The sequence below is a fragment of the Phascolarctos cinereus genome, unplaced genomic scaffold (genome assembly GCF_003287225.1).
Source record: "Phascolarctos cinereus isolate Bilbo 61053 unplaced genomic scaffold, phaCin_HiC Scaffold_2;HRSCAF=192, whole genome shotgun sequence".
In the NCBI taxonomy this organism is placed as follows: domain Eukaryota; kingdom Metazoa; phylum Chordata; class Mammalia; order Diprotodontia; family Phascolarctidae; genus Phascolarctos; species Phascolarctos cinereus.
The window spans coordinates 287,965,792-287,980,700 of record NW_027555625.1 but is presented as its reverse complement, the minus strand read 5'-3'; positions in this window follow the sequence as shown (position 1 = coordinate 287,980,700).

The window sequence follows — 14,909 nt, the reverse complement described above, 5'->3', positions numbered from 1 at the left end:
CACAATGTCCAAGGTAGAAATGTGATTTGAATTTCAAAATGTTAAACGGCGCAGCAGGGAAATGTGAGGTTGGGTAAATATGATGAGACATGATCAGATTTGATTTCTCGCTCTCTCTGCCATAAGCTAGAGCCTAATTGTCTTTCTGCATAAACTCAAATAGCTTTGTGTCAGAATCAGAGGTTGGAAGGGTATCACACTCCAAAGCCCCAAAACAAGGGGCTTCCGGTCCTTTGATGCTTGCCTTTTCCCAAAATCCTCCGGGAATGATTTATCTACTTTATGTAAAACCTCTCCACCCATCCCATTACATCTCTAGGAAAATGAAGTGTGGAGATGGCCAGAATTGAAGGATTGTTCATAGAATCATAGAATCTGAGTTGAGGGACTTCAGAGTCCTGAACACGAATAGGAATCCCCTCTCCAATATCCCTGACAAGGGACCTTTGCTTGAAGAATTCCGGGGAAGGGGAACCCACAATCCCTCAAGATGGCTTATCCCACTTTTGGACAGCTCTGATTGTTAGAACGTTCTTCTTTATGTTGAGTCTAAATTTGTCTCTTCACTGTTTCCACTCACTGCTCCTCATTTTGACCTTCAAGACCAGGCAGAGTGAGTGGAATCCCTCTTTGAGGCGATAAACCTTTGAAAACAAAGATCACGACCCTTCTGAAGTCTTTTCTTTTCTGGACTAAACATATCAAGATTCTTCAGCCTACCTTCAAAAGACATTAAGAATATGAAGGTCCTTCACCATCTAGTCAATATATTTCCTAGAATGTGGTGCCCAGAACTTATATGGTCTGAACAAGGCAGAATACAAGGAGCCCACCATGTTCATATGCCTAGACCCAGCACCTGCCTCTCTTAATGGCACCTAAAATCACATTATCTTTTTTGATTACTGTATCACATTATTGACTCACATTGAGCTTGTAATCCACTAAAACCTCTAGATCTTTTTTTGGATAAATTTCTAACCAGCCATGCCTCCCACACTTTGTACTTGTGAAATTGAGTCTTTGAACCCAAGTTTAAGACTTGAAAATGTATAATTTATTTGCCTCTTTAGATCTTTTTGGATCCTGACTGTCATCCAGTGTTAGCTATCACTCTGCTTTTTGTCATCTATAAATTTGATAAGCATATCATTTATTGTTTTAACTAAGTGGTTGATAGAGATGTTAAATAGCACACCAGCTCAGATCCTTGGGTCACTCTCCTAGGGTCTTCCTTTGAAGTTGGCATTAAATCATTAATGACAACTTTTTGGTACTACCATCCAACTAGTTCTGGTCTCACCTAACTCTGCTGTCACCTAGCTCTCATCTCTCCAACTTGTCCACAAGAATAGCATGAGACACTTATTCTCAAATGCTTTGTTCAAATCCAAGCAAAGTCTATCTATATCCTTGTCCTGGTGTACCAATCTATGACAAAGTCTCTATGTCACCTCTTCCTTTTCTAGAAGTTCATTGATCATCCTTTCAATGATACAGTCTAGAACTTTGCCAGTTATGAAAGTCAAGTTCATGGAACTGTAGTTTGCAGACTATCTTCTCTTTCCTTTTTGTGAACATGAAGTCATTATCTTTTCTCCAGTCCTGTAGTGGGTCTCCTGTTCTTTCTGATCACTGACTGACTTGGCAATCCTATTCACTAATTCTTACAGAGCTCTGGGAAATAATTCATTTGTTCCTGTCGACTCTTCTTTGAAGTTCACTATCCAAATTTATCACCCTATCCAAATCTTGCAGCTATTAGATAATAATCTTTAGAACATCCTCTCCTTTTTTTCAAGGAGTTCAGTACCTGACTGACAGTATTCCTCTAGACCACACCTCCTGCCCTCAAACTAAGGAACTTCAACATAAATATGATGTTTCCTCAAATACCTTAACTTCCTAGTTCTTCAATCTACTCAACTCTCATGACCTACCCCTCTATTCTACCTCAGCTACATACAAGAAAGGTCATACCCTTGATATTGCCATTACCCACAAGTGTTTAACTTCCATGATCAGGAACTCTGATAATACTTTAAGTGATCATAATCTCCTATCATTTCATCTCTTCCTATGCCTTACTGCTCCTAAATCTGTTCTTCACCATCCTTGTGACCTCCAATCCCTCCATCCCCTCAGTACTTTCCTAGTCCATCACAGCTGATCTAGCTATACTTTCTTTCCCTCCCAATTTCAACCCCTTTATTAACCAGGTCTGTTCTACACTATCCTTTGTTCTTGAACCCCTTGTTCCCTTGTCCTGATGCTATTTGCATCTTGCCGGACTCCAAGCTTTGACCTCATCCATCTCCTCTGCTCCTGCTCACGTGTTGTGGAACAGAATTGGAGGAAGCCCAGGTGCTATATTGACTGACTCAACCACAAATGGATACTATCTAATTTCCACTGGGACCTCACTGAAGCAGGCAATCCTTTTACTTCTTCTTAATTGATTCTCTCTCCCACTCACCACAGATGCCCTTCCAAACATTTTCATCTTTCTTTAAGCTTCCCAAATCACCTGCCCTACCTTCAACCTCTTAGCCAAGTACCTCACTTCATACTATCTTGACAAATTAAAGTCATTTATCATAAGTTCCCTCTTCTCTTCTCTATACCTCAAACCATTACTATTTTATATTTACCACTCTCTCCTCCTTTACTGCAGTTGAGTGGGTGGCTCTTCTCCTCCCCAAGGATAACCCCTCTCCTTTGATCCCATCTCCTCTCATCTTCTCTAGCAGTTTATCCTCCCCCTACCCCCGTTTATCAGTTCTGTCTCTCTAATCTTCAACATCTACCTTTATACTTGTTCCTTTCTTAAAGCCTACAAAAATGCCCATCTCCTTCATACTTAAAAAAATCACCTCACTAGATCCTATCATCCCCATAAACTGTTGCCTTATACCTTTTCTTTTTTCATCCAAATGCCTTGAAAAATCAGTCTATACTCACTTGTCTTTACTTCCTCTGCTTTTATTTACTTCTCAATCTTTTATAATCTTGTCAACCTTACACTAAGCAGAAAATTTCAAACTGAATGTACCTTAGGCATCTCAAACTCAACGCATTCAAAACAAAATCCATTATCCTTCCCCTTCCATCCCTAAACCCATCCCTTTTCTGAACTTTTCTACTTCAGTCCAGAGTTTAAAAATGCTTGTTGACTTGCCTTGACTTGATGAAGGCACTGCCATTCTTCCATTCACCAAGGTACCCAATAGTAAAGCCATCCATGACTTGTCACTTTCTCTCACCCTTCTTTACAATTAATTGATATGTTTTGTATCTAGGGAGGTGAAGGGAAAAAGAATTTATATTGTGCCTACTATGTGTCAGATGCTGAGCCAAACACTTTTTACAGTATTATCTCATTTAATCCTCGTGACAACCCTGTGAAGTAATTGCTATTATCCCTACTTTACAATTGAGGAAACTTTGCCTAGGGTTGCATAACTAGTAAGTGACAGAGACCAGGTCTGAACTCACATTTTCTTGACTCCAGTCCCAGAGCTCTATCCATTGTGCCACCAGCTGCCTCTGTCTAAATCTATAATATCCTCACATGTATTCCCTTCTCTCCTCTCATGAAGCCAACACCTTGGTTTGGTCCCTCATCACCTCTTCCCTGGGCTATTGTAATAGCCTCTTAATTGGTCTTCTTACCTAAAGTCTTTCCCTTCCCCAATCTGTCTTCCACATGGCAGCCACAACGATTTTCCTAAAGCCCAGGTCTGACCCTGTCAACTTCCCTACTCAGTAAACTGCAGTGGATCCCTATTACCTTTAGGAGCACATATAAACATTTCTGGCTTTTAAAGCTCTTCATAACAACCTGGCCCCAGACTAGATCTTGAGCCTTATTATACATTATGCACCTCCTCAGACTCTACTTGCTTTTCCTCATACACAAAACTCAATTTTATGTTTCTGTGCTTTGTCCCCCTTATCTTGACTAAATGTGTAACACCCCTACCCTAGGAGGGTTGAATAGTCAATAAGCATTTATTAAGTGCTTACTATCTACCAGGCACTGCGCTAAATGCTGAGTATATATATATATATTATATATATATATATATATATATATATATATATATATATATATATAGCAAAAGACAGTCCCTGCTCCCAAGGAGCTCACAGTCTAATGAGGGAGATAACATGAAAGAAAGCTATGTACAAACAACATAATAAATAATGGGCAGTCCTGTGATTCTGCATATATGGAGGGAGATGCTACTTCTGATTGGCTGAGAAACCTCTGAGTCTATGTCATGATGTATATGGTATATGGAGGAAGATGCAACTTCAGGTTCAGAGAGAAATAAGGAAAGAAAAATGAGGAGAAGCAGATTTTGACAGAGAAGGTACAATCTTTTGAATGGTGAAAAGGAATCCCCACATATGTGGGAAAAGCTGAACGTTCGATGTGTTCCTTGACTCCCCTTGCTTGCTTCTCCAGAGACTGTGCAGATTTCTCCAATGAGATCATTCTCTTCTTGGTTGAGTTGAAATTTTTTCTCACTCAGAGATGAGCCTAATTACTCTTGCGTATTTTATTATTCTGCATAACTTCCTTGATTTCTGTTTTACAGTTTACTTTGAGAAGTATTTTTTGAGTGCTAATTGTGACTGTCTTTTGTATATACCAGGTATTTGGCGGGAGGGAGCTAAGTTGATCAGAGTTGGTATCCTCCCTTTTAGACTGGGAATGTATCATTGATCCTGAAATTCCAAAAGAAAATTGTACCCTTAGACTTCAAATATCTGATACAAAGTGAAGAGAGAGAGATATAATTCTACCTCATAAGCCCTCTTGGAAATAGGAGAGCTACGTCTCTCCTTCTATCCAAAGGTAAAAATTGCAGTGGAGTGGGATGTCTCAGATCTTATTAAGCAAATATATCCCTGCAACTGGGCCACCCCAGGTTCCTGTGGTCAGGATTTAAACTTATTACATGAGCTGATAATTTTACTGATGATTACAATGTACAATATACAATAATTACAAATGAATGATTGAAAAAATACTTATTAAGAGCTTATTACAGACCATGTACTGTGCTAAACTCTGGTGATATAAATATAAACAGCAAAATGTTCCCTGCTGTCAAGAAGCTTACATTCTAATAGGCAATAAGTATAACTATATAACTACATACATATATATATATATGTATGTATATACTATATACTCTGTGTGTGTGTATGTATACACACATATGTGGAATGATAACTAGAAAGTTACAGGCATGGTAAATGAAGTAACTGAACAATTGACCGCTATGTCCTTTCCTTTTCAGGAATAGTAGTGTGGATTTGATTACTGTTCCTGACTAAGAAGTAGAAAGAAAGAGGGTGGGGAAAGAGGGAATATATAAGACCTCCTACAGGACAGAAAGATGGCAGCCTTGTTCAATAGTCAGGAGCAGCAGGGTACCAGGGCCACAACTGGGGTACTGGATTTAAGTCTGATGAGGGCAAGAGCATGGCAGGAAGATGGGTGTAGTGCATCAGAATGCACCCCCTCTATGTTTCAGCCCTGTAGAATCCCAATCTCCTCCAAGACTTGGCTCAAGCTCCACTTTCTGCAGGAGGCCTCTCCTAGTCAGGCCTATTATGTGCCCTCCTAGTTGGCCCCTCTGCCCCAACCCTCTCTCCACTTCAATCCCATCTTTCACAAAGCTGCCAAAATTATTTTCCTAAAGAACAGGTCTGATCATGTCAAATCTTTTTAGCAAACTCCAGTGGTTCCTTATTGCCTCAAGGATCAAATATAAATTCCTCTGTTTGACATTTAAAGCTCTTCACAACCTGGCCCCTTCCTACCTTTCTAATTTTCTTTTTCTTGACTGCCTTACTCTCTTTCTCCCTGAAACTCTTTGATCTAGCTATCCTGGCTTACCCACCGTTCTGCACACGCTATCTCTCTGTTCCTTTGCATAGGCTGCCACTCATGCCCAGAATGCACTGCCCCTTCCCACAATACACACACCTTACCTCTGCCTCTCAGAAACCCTGGTTACCTTTAAGGCTCGGCTCAAGTACCATAAAGACTTTCCTGGTCCCCATCCCCACCAACTGCTACTATACCCCCTCCCAAAATTACCTTGTACTCCCTTTGTATAGTTTGTTATACTTGTTATGTGTACTCAGTTGTCAACCTTATTAGAATGTAAATACCTTGAGTATGAGGACAGCTTCATTGCTTTCTCTGTGTTCTCAGTTCTTAACCCAATGCCCACCTAGCACACAGTAAATGCTGAATAAATGCTTCTTTGGTTGATGGAACTGAACTCATCAAGGAAAGCCAGCCAGGTGCTCTTTTACTGTCTCAAGTCCATAGTACTACCCCAGGAATGAGTCAAGAATGTATTGTTTCCTGATTAAGTGAAACAACTGAAAACGTTTGTCAGTATCAGTTTGAGTGCATCTTCATGAAAAGTAGTGAAACTGGCATTTAAAAGATTCAGTGGCAGGAGATGCCCTCCTAGCAGACAGCTATAGGATGTCAATTACTGTTCTAAAGAAGTTCTAAGAAGATACAAATGATAGAGGTGTCAGCCATCGCCATCTCAACTCTTAACAGACACACATACTTCATTTAAAAGGCTTTTTTTCCCCCTGGAAAAAATATTCATCTGGGCTTTTTCCTATCTTGGTTTGAGTTCTCTTTCCGTACATAGAATTTTAAGGAAAGACTGCTGCTCCCAAAAAAACAATGTCTGTAGTAATGATTTCTCCTTGGCTAATTCTTTTCTTTGTTTCTTTAGTTCTCCCTCTCTCCAAAACTGGATCATTTGAAACTTAGACTTAACTGGTCTGCACTGTATTGGCACAGACCAATTCTAGGCTTCTGTTCTAGGCTTCTGAATATGTTGTTCCTATGGCCAATGCATCTAAAATTTTTTTTTAACTTTTAAAATTTGGGGTTCTGGTGTTGAGAACCAGCCAAAGGACATCTGTTCTTCTCTTATGCTGTAGATGTAGTCTTTTTAAAAATATATTTTATAAATACTATTTTTTTACCCTATCACTGTCACTTCCCAATGCCTTGGTGTGGTAGATACGGAGGCTGTTTTGTATTAAAAAAGACCTGGATTCAAATCCTGCTTCAGAAACTTACCATGTAACCTTGGGCTTAACCTTTCTACTCGTCAGTTTACTCATCTGTAAAATGAGGGGGCTGGGATCAATAGCCTTTAGGGTCCCTTTCAGTTCTAAATCTATGAGCCTATGATCCTTCCCCTATCCCAATAAATTCCTACCTCATGACAAAGAAATTTAGTTAGGGAAAATGAATCAATGCATTGGCCATATCTGGCATGATGTTCTTAACTCTGCAGCTATAGCTCACCACCTATATGATAAGAGTCAGATGGCACACTTCACCCTAAGTTCTCAGAAGACATGGCTGGTCACTGCATTGATCATAGTACTAAAAGTCTTTCAATCTTGTTTTACTTTACATTGTGGTCATTTTGTAAATTGTTCAGGTTCTGCTTTTTTTTACTTTACTATATACCATTTTGTACAAATCTTCCCAAGGTTCTCTAAAATTTTTGCATTCACCATTGCTTAGGTTTAAATAAAGTTATATTATTTTATAGTCATATGCCACAATATGTTCAGCCATTCCCCAGTCAATGAGCATTCACTTTTTTTTTTCCAGTTCATTGTTATTGTGGTTATTGTTCAGCCTTTTTCATCGTGTCCAATTCTTCGTGACCCCACTTGGGGTTTTCTTGGCAAAGATACTGGAATGGTTTGTCATTTCCTTTTCCAGCTCATTTTACAAATGAGGAAACCAAGGCAAACTTGACCTGGGTCACCCAGCTAGTAAGTATCTGAGGCCAGATTGACCTGAGGGAGATGAATCTTCCTGACTCCAAGTCCAGCACTCTATGTACTGTACCACCTAGCTTCCCCTTCCAGTTCATTGCTTATCACAAAAAGTGCTGTTATAAATACTTTTGTATGTATGAGACATTTCCCTCTGTTTTTGACCTTCTTGAGGTACATGGCTAATGCTGGGCTTTTTGGGTTATATTTACTTAGTCTTCTATCTGACATTTCCATGATTTTGTGATGACTTTGAGTTCTTTCTTGCTTTTTTAGATCCTCCATTTTATAGCTTGTTAACACCATGAAGATAGTATAGGAAAATCCCTAATACACGTCATTTCATATGGACTCATTTTTCACCCAAGAAGATGGGGAAGTAGCCAGAGGATTTACTGATATGTAGCCCTTTCTTCCTGCTTCCTTTGGTGTCACCCAAGGACTTTTGACTTTGGATGACATGATGACATGAGAATGAAGAACACCCAGTCCTTGTGTCATCATAGACAAGTTGTCTCCTCTGTGGCTCTTAAGTTCCTCCTCTATAAACCTAAAAGTAGTCATCCAGCCAACATCTAAGTGACCTCTGTTATGCCTTCCTGCTCAGATTCAGTGTATGAGAGAGCTGCAGATTTAATTCCAATAGAATGCTCATTAACTTTTCTTTCTTTTAGTAAACTTTTTGAAATGAAGTGAAATGAAATGAAAACTCAAGTGAAATAAAACAAAACACACTCTTGTTTATTGATACTGCTTTCTCTCCCTCCACAAACTTCATAATAATAATTTTGTGTATATTCTGCCTATACTTATCTATGTACATGTTGCATCCCCCATTAGGACATGATAAGCCCCTTGAGCAGAAGGACTATTTCACTTGTCTTGGTATATTCAGCACTTACTATTGTGCCTGGCACACATATGACCGAGTGCTTACTAAGTGTTGGCTGACTGACTGATCATCCGATGTATTCTTGCTTCTCCTTCTAGATTTTCTAACCTGTCTTTGGGCAGTATGTTGTTCTTTTCACCATTTAAGGTTTTGGATAAAGTTCCAAAGGCACTAAATGAGTTCTTTCCCAATTGTATCAACTTTTGTTACCTTGAGATGAACTTTGGTAGTTTTAGCAGTGTAGATGTCATTACGATTTAGTAATAATAGATTCTATTTATATGGTGTCTTACAGTTTGCAAAGCACTTTCTATACATTATTGCAGTAGTGAGACTCTGGACGTATCCTCCGGACTGGCATGTGCATTAGCAGTTTAGATCCTCAGAGAATAGCTGGTTATTGTCTCCCCCAGGGGTATGTGAGATATTCAGGGAGGACTAGCACCTCTGGTGTGAGGGCTTGCCAAGCCCTCTTCAGGGCTCCCCGTCTTTGGTATCCACCTGGCACTCAACTCTCACCTATGGTTCCAAGAAGCTGTAGCGTAAGCAGTGGCCACACCCCAGTAAAAGCATCTCAGCAGACAAGCTAAACCAGGTTGAGGGTAACTGATGAAGCATCAAACCCATCAGTGAGTTAGGGAGATGTCTATCATAAGTGTGTCTAGACTTCCTCTGGCAGAATGGGTAGATGAGAACAATTTGTTCCAATGGCCATGAAGACAGCTGAAGCTGAAGCCCTCTGGTCAGAAATCAGACTTCAAGGTCACCCACTGTGTCCTGGGCCATCACCAATTGCCCTGACTTGTGTCCTACCACTGGACTTTGATGCCTCTGGAAGAGTGAGGCTAACAACTTTGTGCAACTCAGTATCACTTAAATCCAATTCATGTGCAAATCGAGAAATCACCCTGTGTTGTCATTGGTTCTCTTGAAAATGAAGTACAATATCTCCTCCTCAGAATTCTAGGGTACCCCTAAGGCATAATGAGGTTCTTCAAATGCTACCATCTTGAGCCTCTATCAGGGCTCCTACGAAGGATGTTAATTGCCAGTGACTACTGCCCTATAATCACTTGCCAGAACCAGTTAGCATATCCCCAGTATCATTTAACCAGTTGATATCTCCTTGATACCATCAATAAGCAATTGACAATTAATTAATTTTCAAAAAGGCATGTTTACTGAGAAGTTAAAGCAAGAACAGAAGTCCAAACACACACACCACCCTACCATTCCCTTAACCAGGTACATACTCTTCCCTTTTCTACCTTGATTCCTAGGGAAAGAATTTTAGATTTAGAGTAATTGTAACATTCTCCTTCCCAGGGAGGTCACATTCAGATGTGTTGTAGTTGAAGAATGAATTGCTCCCTTGCATGTAGGACTTAATGTCTTGGCAGCCAGGTGGATCCACTGCTGGGTGGGTCTATCAGCTTGCTCCTCTGGGCTATTTCTTTCCCAGGTTTGGGGTCTTAAGTGTTGGAGGACAGATTTAGAGCAAGACAACTGATAACTCTTCTTCCCCTCAACCCCAACCATGTCTTTTATTTAAAATATATATATTTCCCGTCTAATGAAACTTGTAACATTAATTTTGACCAATTTTCTCACACAAATCTATTTTTTAAACAATCAAAATCTCATTGATAATATCATTTTTTTTCTTACTAACTACATTAAGAACTCCAAGACCAGGAAGACCACCACTCAGGTTATTTTTAGACTTTTAACAATCAGCCTCTTTTCTAGAATAATCTGAAGCGATATTACTTTCTTTTCCTCTTTCAAATGAGTGATTTGAACTAGATGATTAAAAACCACTTCCAGCTCTGTAAGTCTATGTTTTTTGTGATATGTATATGCGTATACATATACATATATATATATATATATTTTTTTTTTTTTTTTGGAGACTAGGTCTCCACATCTCTCATAGGCTGGAAGTACAAGAGCTACATATAATAGCTAATATTTATATAGCACTCACTATATGCCAGGCACTATGCCAAATATTTTACAATTATTATCTCATTTGATCCTCTTAATAACCCTAGGAGGTAGTTGCTATTATTATCCTCATTTTATAAACAACAATAACATTAACAATAAGTAACATTTATAATTATATGATTTATATACATAATAAGTACTAACTTACTATGTACCAGGGAATATTCTAAACAATTTATAATTGTTATTTTATTTGTTCCCCACAACAACCTGGGAGGTATGTGCTATTATTACCCCCATTTTACTGATAATAATAATAACTAACATCTATATACTTACTATGTACCAGGGACTAGACTAAGAACTTTAGAATTATTGTCTTATTTGGTCCTCACAACAACCTGGGAGATAGGGGCTATTATTATTCTTATTTTACAGATGAGGGAACTGAGGCAAGTAGAGGTTAAGTGACTTGCTCAGGCTCACATAGCTAGTAAGTGTCTGCGGCTGGATTTGAACTCAAGTCTTCCAGGATCCAGGCCTAGGGCTCTACCACTGCACCACCTACTACTCTTCTCAAGAGCTTTGAGCTGTTCTGTTTACAAGCTGGACCATCTCTCCCATCTTAAGTGACTAGCAGCTGGTTATCAATGGGAAGGGCTGCCCATAAACAATAGTATAGAACTCTTAGGGGAGAATTAGCTCCCCTCTCTGAATCTGACTGAACAGTATAAGTGGGACTTGGGGAAGTAACTCCCTGGAGAGGGAACAGAAAACTCAAAATAAGAACACAGACTTGATTCAGCACCACCAAACCCTCCCAGGGGGCTCACTATATTGATTTCAGACATAGTATGGACCTCCTATTGGCAGAGTCCGCTATGTCACAGAACTCCTTCTGCCTTAGCCTGCCCCATATCTAGGGGTGACAGACCTCCACACCTGGCTTTTGTGTTTTATTTTCAAGCAGAAATACTCAATGGATTTGTCTCCTCAAGCCAACATCTCCCTCTGAGCTGCCTTTCTCATACTAGTCATCTGTGGAACTGTCTTGCCTCAGTAGATTTCAATTAAAGCCTGCAAGTTGAATAGAATGAATGCCTTTTCAAGTTGACTTTTTAAAGGTGCAGTGATATTGATACAGAAAAAAAACCAAACTTGATCACTTAGAGATTGTAAGTAAATATATTTTCTCACTGTTAACTTTTCTCAAAAGAAGTGAAATATTATCTTTGCTATTTGTTAGAAGCATTCATAAAGTGGAGATTGAGATCCACAGAACCTCCTTTTAATTATTTAGTTTCCTCCATTTACGCATTTCATGTACTTTACTAGCTAAAAGGATGATTAAGATTTGGCCATAGTAAATTTCTGCCTCTTAAAAATCAGGGTTCCTTGAGATAGAGGGGTTTATGAGCGGTAAAGTGGTTACTTTTGATCATATGAAATTTAAAAAAAGGTTTTGCGCAAACGAAATCAATGTAGCTAAAATCAAAATAAAAGCAGGAAACTGGGGGGTGAGGGGAATCTTTGCAGCAAGTTTCTCTAATAAAAGTCTCATTTCTAAAATATATGGGGATATGAGTCAAATTTACAAGAACAAGAACCATTCCCCAATTGTTAAATGTAAAAGGATATGTTTTAATTAATTTAATAGCTTAATTAATTAAATATGAAAGGCAGTTTTCAGAAGAAGAAATCAAAGCTATCAATAGTTCCATGAAAAAATGCTCCAAATCACTAATAGGGAAATTCAAAAATTAAAACAACTCTGAATTATTTCCTCACACCATCATATTAGCTAAGATGATTCAAAAAAAAAAAGAAAATGACAAATGCTGGAAGGGATGTGGGAAAACAGGTACACTATGTATTGCAGGTGGAACTATGAACTAATCCAATCATTCTGGAAAGCAATTTTGAACTATGCCTAGACATAACATGGGTATTCCACTGCATCAAAGAACTCCCAAACTCAAGAGATCTTCCTGCCTTATATTTTCAAATATAAAGCTTTGAAGGTTAAAGGTCATTACACAGTGCACAGTCTTTTACTCAGCAATATTGCTTTTAAGGCTATACCCCAAAGACAACAAAGAATGTGGGAAAGGACCTATATGCACAAAAAGATTCATAGCAGCTTTTGGTGGTGGTGGTGGTGGTGTAGTGGTGGCAAGGAATTGGAAAGTCAGGGGATGCCCAACAATTAATTATGGTATATGAATGTGATAGAATACTATTGTACTGTAAGAAATGATAAAGGGGATGGCTTCATAAAAAGATCTGTATGAACTAATGGAGAGTGAAGTGAGAAGAACCAAGAAAACAATTTACACAGTAACATTGTAAAGATAATCAGCTTTGAAAGACCTGGTAACTGATCAATACAACTCCACCACAACTCCAAAAGACTCATGATGAAACACTCTTGCTACCTCCATATAGAGAACTAAGGGAATCAGAGTACAAATTGAAGCACGTTTTTCCCTTTTTTTTTCTCTTCTCCCCTTCCCCCACTTTTGGGAACATGATTAATTTGGAAATTTGTTTTTCTTGAATATACACATTTGTGATAGATTTTGTTTTTCTTGCCTTCTCATTGAGTAGGGGGAGGGTTGAGGGGAAAGGGAAAGACTGGACTTGAAAAAAAATTAAAAGTCTCTGTGCTTAAAAAAAATAACTTCATTCCTGCAATGAAGTATTATACAAATTAAAATATATATATTTGCAATAAAATATTACCCAAGGAAAGTATTTTTGCTACTGTGAGCTATTATTTTAAATGAATAAACCTAATGAATGTGGTAAAAGTAAATTCAATAGCACAACTAGCTCTGCAGGGAATGGATGTGATTTGAGTCATCTGGAACTAGCTTCACAAATTCATTGACTTTGCCTTCAGTGTGCAGTCAACCAGGCGTTGTCCCACAAAAAGGTTGACATTTTTCAATTAATTTTAAATATAAAGCTTTGAAGTCAATTTTCCCAGTTTCTAACTTTGGACTACATAATGCCAAGGACAAATTTATCCACCTTAACTATTTTGTTGACAAATCACTCACTGACCAATATATACCCAATTATAATGCACATTTTTAGTTAAAATGCAACTTAAAAAAAGCTGCCTAGAGAGGGAACTGAGTGTTTTTCACCACAGTTTTTGAGCAAAGTTTCAATGAACCTTTGCTGGGGATATTGTAGAGGGGACTCTTGGTCAGATGCTAGTTAGATTGTATGACTTCAAGGTCCCAAAGCTGAGATTCTTTGACTTTGTGCAATGTTGTTAGAGATGGATCAATATTTTTAAAAAAAAATTGGTGATTTCATAATTACTCTGCTATGTAGAGTGTAAAATCTGTAATCACTCTATTATGTAGATCTTCATTACTCCCACTGGCCCTTAATCAGTGCTTTCATGAATTGCTGTGACTGTAACAGTCATCACCTGTGGCCAGTCTTTTGGTGAAGAGACTATCTGTGCTTAGCCAGGCCAGTCTTCATATGAAAGTTCATCCTGGCACCCATATTCAAAGTGTTTCCCAGCTTACTAGGAACTGTTACAACTTATGCTCCACTGGCATAGCTTTTAAGAATAGTGGATAGAAGGAGAGAGGAATTACCTTGAATTCTCAACTCCTGAATACGGAGTCCTTCTACTAACTGGCTTATCCCTTGACTCAGTGTTGAAATCTCTTATCTCCCACTTACTACTATTTAAAACCCCCAAATGTCAGGTTAGCTTGTTAGATGAACACTTCGTTCTTTTCTTAATCCAATCAAGAGAGTCTAAGCCTCATAAAGAGATCTCAACTCTTTGTTTACATATACATAAAACTCCACCCTTCTGTTGATTGATTTACCTGAGACTCTAGGTCTTTCATTTTTTTTGGGGGGGGTTAGGCAATGGGGTTAAGTAACTTGCCCAAGGTCACAGAGCTAGTATGTTATGTGTCTGAAGCCGGATTTGAACTCAGGTCTTCCTGAATCCAGGGCCGGTGCTCTATCCACTGTGCCACCTAGCTGCCCCTACTCTAGGTCTTTCTATGTTTATATTATTTGGGGTGGGGTTGGAACTCATTTCTTTATATAAAAAGGTAGATTTAGCAACACAAGCACCAAATTCTGTGGTTGACCATCAATTTTATTTCACCTGTACATATCACCAAGCCTCATGATGTACTTATATGTTTAGAATACACAGGCTAGCCTAGCTAAA